This window comes from Salmo salar, chromosome 06 (genome assembly GCF_965601325.2).
Source record: "Salmo salar chromosome 06, fSalSal1, whole genome shotgun sequence".
Taxonomy (NCBI): Eukaryota; Metazoa; Chordata; class Actinopteri; order Salmoniformes; family Salmonidae; genus Salmo; species Salmo salar.
This window is the reverse complement of record NC_138296.1, coordinates 6,873,084-6,879,729: the sequence shown is the minus strand read 5'-3', so window position 1 is coordinate 6,879,729 and position 6,646 is coordinate 6,873,084.

The following is a 6,646-nucleotide window of genomic DNA, read 5'->3' as shown; positions in this document are numbered from 1 at the left end:
AGGATAGTATTTACAGCTGTAGGGATAGTATTATAAGCTGTGAGGATAGTATTATAAGCTGTGGGCATAGTATTATAAGCTGTTGGGATAGTATTTAAAGATGTGAGGATAGTATTTAAAGCTGTGAGGATAGTATTATAAGCTCTGAGGATAGTGTTATAAGCTGTGAGGATAGTATTATAAGCTGTAGGGATAGTATTATAAGCTGTGAGGATAGTATAATCTGTGAGGATAGTATTAATTGCTGTGAGGATAGTATTAAACGCTGTGAGGATGGTGTTATAAACTGTGAGGATAGTATTATAAGCTGTGGGGATAGTATTTAAAGCTGTAGGGATAGTATTATAAGCTGTGAGGATAGTATTATAAGCTGTAGGGATAGTATTATAAGCTGTGAGGATAGTATAAGCTGTGAGGATAGTATTATAAGCTGTGAGGATAGTATTATAAGCTGTAGGGATAGTATTATAAGCAGTAGAGATTGTATTATAAGCTGTGAGGATAGTATTATAAGCTTTGAGGATAGTGTTATAAGCTGTGAGGATAGTATTTAAAGTTGTGAGGATAGTATTATAAGCTGTGAGGATAGTATTATAAGCTGTGAGGATAGTATTATATGCTGTGAGGATAGTATTATAAGCTGTGAGGATAGTGTTATAAGCTGTGAGGATAGTATTATAAGCTGTGAGGATAGTGTTATAAGCTGTGAGGATAGTATTATAAGCTGTGAGGATAGCATTATAATCTGTGAGGATAGTATTATAAGCTGTGAGGATAGTATTATAAGCTGTAGGGATAGTATTATAAGCTGTGAGGATAGTATTTACAGCTGTAGGGATAGTATTATAAGTTGTGAGGATAGTATTATAAGCTGTGAGGATAGTATTAAAGCTGTGGGCATAGTATTATAAGCTGTTGGGATAGTATTTAAAGCTGTGAGGATAGTATTTAAAGCTGTGAGGATAGTATTATAAGCTCTGAGGATAGTGTTATAAGCTGTGAGGATAGTATTATAAGCTGTAGTGATAGTATTATAAGCTGTGAGGATAGTATAAGCTGTGAGGATAGTATTAATTGCTGTGAGGATAGTATTAAACGCTGTGAGGATGGTGTTATAAACTGTGAGGATAGTATTATAAGCTGTGGGGATAGTATTTAAATTTGTGAGGATAGTATTATAAGCTGTGAGGATAGTATTTAAAGTTGTGAGGATAGTATTATAAGCTGTGAGGATAGTATTATAAACTGTGAGGATGGTGTTATAAACTGTGAGGATAGTATTATAAGCTGTGGGGATAGTATTTCAAGTTGTGAGGATAGTATTATAAGCTGTGAGGATAGTATTATAAGCTGTGAGGATAGTATTATAAGCTGTGAGGATAGTATTATAAGCTGTGAGGATAGTATTATAAGCTGTGAGGATAGTATTATAAGCTGTAGGGATAGTATTATAAGCAGTAGAGATTGTATTATAAGCTGTGAGGATAGTATTATAAGCTGTGAGGATAGTGTTATAAGCTGTGAGGATAGTATTTAAAGTTGTGAGGATAGTATTATAAGCTGTGAGGATAGTATTATAAGCTGTGAGGATAGTATTATAAGCTGTGAGGATAGTGTTATAAGCTGTGAGGATGGTATTATAAGCTGTAGGGATAGTATTATAAGCTGTGAGGATAGTATTTACAGCTGTAGGGATAGTATTATAAGCTGTGAGGATAGTATTATAAGCTGTGAGGATAGTATTATAAGCTGTGGGCATGGTATTATAAGCTGTTGGGATAGTATTTAAAGCTGTGAGGATAGTATTTAAAGCTGTGAGGATAGTATTATAAGCTCTGAGGATAGTGTTATAAGCTGTGAGGATAGTATTATAAGCTGTAGGGATAGTATTATAAGCTGTGAGGATAGTATAAGCTGTGAGGATAGTATTATAAGCTGTGAGGATAGTATTATAAGCTGTAGGGATAGTATTATAAGCAGTAGAGATTGTATTATAAGCTGTGAGGATAGTATTATAAGCTGTGAGGATAGTGTTATAAGCTGTGAGGATAGTATTTAAAGTTGTGAGGATAGTATTATAAGCTGTGAGGATAGTATTATAAGCTGTGGGGATAGTATTTAAAGCTGTAGGGATAGTATTATAAGCTGTGAGGATAGTATTATAAGCTGTAGGGATAGTATTATAAGCTGTGAGGATAGTATTATAAGCTGTGAGGATAGTATTATAAGCTGTGAGGATAGTATTATAAGCTGTGAGGATAGTGTTATAAGCTGTGAGGATAGTATTATAAGCTGTGAGGATAGTGTTATAAGCTGTGAGGATAGTATTATAAGCTGTGAGGATAGCATTATAATCTGTGAGGATAGTATTATAAGCTGTGAGGATAGTATTATAAGCTGTAGGGATAGTATTATAAGCTGTGAGGATAGTATTTACAGCTGTAGGGATAGTATTATAAGTTGTGAGGATAGTATTATAAGCTTTGAGGATAGTATTATAAGCTGTGGGCATAGTATTATAAGCTGTTGGGATAGTATTTAAAGCTGTGAGGATAGTATTTAAAGCTGTGAGGATAGTATTATAAGCTCTGAGGATAGTGTTATAAGCTGTGAGGATAGTATTATAAGCTGTAGTGATAGTATTATAAGCTGTGAGGATAGTATAAGCTGTGAGGATAGTATTAATTGCTGTGAGGATAGTATTAAACGCTGTGAGGATGGTGTTATAAACTGTGAGGATAGTATTATAAGCTGTGGGGATAGTATTTAAAGTTGTGAGGATAGTATTATAAGCTGTGAGGATAGTATTTAAAGTTGTGAGGAAAGTATTATAAGCTGTGAGGATAGTATTATAAGCTGTGAGGATAGTATTATAAGCTGTGAGGATAGTATTATAAGCTGTGCGGATAGTGTTATAAGCTGTGAGGATAGTATTATAAGCTGTGAGGATAGTGTTATAAGCTGTGAGGATAGTATTATAAGCTGTAAGGATAGCATTATAATCTGTGAGGATAGTATTATAAGCTGTGAGGATAGTATTATAAGCTGTAGGGATAGTATTATAAGCTGTGAGGATAGTATTTACAGCTGTAGGGATAGTATTATAAGTTGTGAGGATAGTATTATAAGCTGTGAGGATAGTATTATAAGCTGTGGGCATAGTATTATAAGATGTTGGGATAGTATTTAAAGCTGTGAGGATAGTATTTAAAGCTGTGAGGATAGTATTATAAGCTCTGAGGATAGTGTTATAAGCTGTGAGGATAGTATTATAAGCTGTAGGGATAGTATTATAAGCTGTGAGGATAGTATAAGCTGTGAGGATAGTATAAGCTGTGAGGATAGTATTAAACGCTGTGAGGATGGTGTTATAAACTGTGAGGATAGTATTATAAGCTGTGGGGATAGTATTTCAAGTTGTGAGGATAGTATTATAAGCTGTGAGGATAGTATTATAAGCTGTGAGGATAGTATTATAAGCTGTGAGGATAGTATTATAAGCTGTGAGGATAGTATTATAAGCTGTAGGGATAGTATTATAAGCAGTAGAGATTGTATTATAAGCTGTGAGGATAGTATTATAAGCTGTGAGGATAGTGTTATAAGCTGTGAGGATAGTATTTAAAGTTGTGAGGATAGTATTATAAGTTGTGAGGATAGTATTATAAGCTGTGAGGATAGTATTATAAGCTGTGAGGATAGTATTATAAGCTGTGAGGATAGTGTTATAAGCTGTGAGGATGGTATTATAAGCTGTAGGGATAGTATTATAAGCTGTGAGGATAGTATTTACAGCTGTAGGGATAGTATTATAAGCTGTGAGGATAGTATTATAAGCTGTGAGGATAGTATTATAAGCTGTGGGCATGGTATTATAAGCTGTTGGGATAGTATTTACAGCTGTGAGGATAGTATTTAAAGCTGTGAGGATAGTATTATAAGCTCTGAGGATAGTGTTATAAGCTGTGAGGATAGTATTATAAGCTGTAGGGATAGTATTATAAGCTGTGAGGATAGTATAAGCTGTGAGGATAGTATTATAAGCTGTGAGGATAGTATTATAAGCTGTAGGGATAGTATTATAAGCAGTAGAGATTGTATTATAAGCTGTGAGGATAGTATTATAAGCTGTGAGGATAGTGTTATAAGCTGTGAGGATAGTATTTAAAGTTGTGAGGATAGTATTATAAGCTGTGAGGATAGTATTATAAGCTGTGGGGATAGTATTTAAAGCTGTAGGGATAGTATTATAAGCTGTGATGATAGTATTATAAGCTGTAGGAATAGTATTATAAGCTGTGAGGATAGTATAAGCTGTGAGGATAGTATTTAAAGCTGTGAGGATAGTATTATAAGCTGTAGGGATAGTATTATAAGCTGTGAGGATAGTATTAATCTCTGTGAGGATAGTGTTATAAGCTGTGAGGATAGTGTTATAAGCTGTGAGGATAGTATTATAAGCTGTGAGGATAGTATTATAAGCTGTGAGGATAGTATTAAACGCTTTGAGGATAGTATTATAAGCTGTAGGGATAGTATTATAAGCAGTAGAGATTGTGTTATAAACTGTGAGGATAGTATTATAAGCTGTGAGGATAGTATTAAACTCTGTGAGGATAGTATTATAAACTGTGAGGATAGTATTAAACACTGTGAGGGTAGTGTTATAAGCTGTGAGGATAGTATTATAAGCTGTGAGGATAGTATTTAAAGCTGTGAGGATAGTGTTATAAGCTGTGAGGACAGTATTATAAGCTGTGAGGATAGTTTTTAAAGCTGGGAGTATAGTATTTAAAGCTGTGAGGATAGTGTTATAAGTTGTGAGTATAGTGTTATAAGCTGTGAGGATAGTATTATAAGCTGAGAGGATAGCATTATAAGCTGTGAGGATAGTATTATAAGCTGTGAGGATAGTATTATAAGCTGTAGGGATAGTATTATAAGCTGTGAGGATAGTATTAATTGCTGTGAGGATAGTATTTAAAGCTGTGAGGATAGTGTTATAAGCTGTGAGGATAGTGTTATAAGCTGTGAGGATAGTATTAATTGCTGTGAGGAAAGTATTAAACTCTGTGAGGATAGTATTAAACCCTGAGGATAGTGTTATAAGCTGTGAGGATAGTATTATAAGCTGTGAGGATAGTATTATAAGCTGTGGGGATAGTATTATAAGCTGTGAGGATAGTATTTAAAGCTGTAGGGATAGTATTATAAGCTGTGAGGATAGTATTTAAAGCTGTAGGGATAGTATTATAAGCTGTAGGGATAGTATTACAAGCTGTGAGGATAGTATTATAAGCTGTGAGGATAGTATTATAAGCTGTAGGGATAGTATTACAAGCTGTGAGGATAGTATTATAAGCTGTAGGGATAGTATTATAAGCTGTGAGGATAGTATAAGCTGTGAGGATAGTATTTAAAGCTGTGAGGATAGTATTATAAGCTGTAGGGATAGTATTATAAGCTGTGAGGATAGTATTAAACTCTGTTAGGATAGTGTTATAAGCTGTGAGGATAGTGTTATAAGCTGTGAGGATAGTATTATAAGCTGTGAGGATAGTATTATAAGTTGTGAGTATAGTGTTATAAGCTGTGAGGATAGTATTATAAGCTGTGAGGATAGTGTTATAATCTGTGGGGATAGTATTTAAAGCTGTGAGGATAGTATTATAAGCTGTGAGGGTAGTGTTATAAGCTGTAGGGATAGTATTATAAGCTGTGAGGATAGTATTTAAAGCTGTGAGGATAGTATTATAAGCTGTGAGGATAGTGTTATAAGCTGTGAGGACAGTATTATAAGCTGTAGGGATAGTATTTAAAGCTGTGAGGATAGTATTTAAAGCTGTGAGGATAGTATTGTAAACTGTGGGGATAGTATTATAAGCTGTGAGGATAGTATTTAAAGCTGTAGGGATAGTATTATAAGCTGTGAGGATAGTATTACAAGCTGTGAGGGTAGTGTTATAAGCTGTAGGGATAGTATTATAAGCTGTGAGGATAGTATTTAAAGCTGTGAGGATAGTATTATAAGCTGTGAGGATAGTGTTATAAACTGTGAGGATAGTATTATAAGCTGTGAGGATAGTATTATAAGCTGTGAGGATAGTATTATAAGCTGTGAGGATAGTATTATAAGCTGTTGGGATAGTATTATAAGCTGTGAGGTTAGTATTTAAAGCTGTAGGGATAGTATTATAAGCTGTGAGGATAGTATTATAAGCTGTGAGGATAGTATTATAAGCTGTGGGGATAGTATTATAAGCTGTGAGGATAGTATTATAAGCTGTAGGGATAGTATTACAAGCTGTGAGGATAGTATTATAAGCTGTAGGGATAGTATTATAAGCTGTGAGGATAGTATAAGCTGTGAGGATAGTATTTAAAGCTGTGAGGATAGTATTATAAGTTGTAGGGATAGTATTATAAGCTGTGAGGATAGTATTAAACTCTGTTAGGATAGTGTTATAAGCTGTGAGGATAGTGTTATAAGCTGTGAGGATAGTATTATAAGCTGTGAGGATAGTATTATAAGCTGTGAGGATAGTATTAAACGCTGTGAGGATAGTATTATAAGCTGTAGGGATAGTATTATAAGCAGTAGAGATTGTGTTATAAGCTGTGAGGATAGTATTATAAGCTGTGAGGA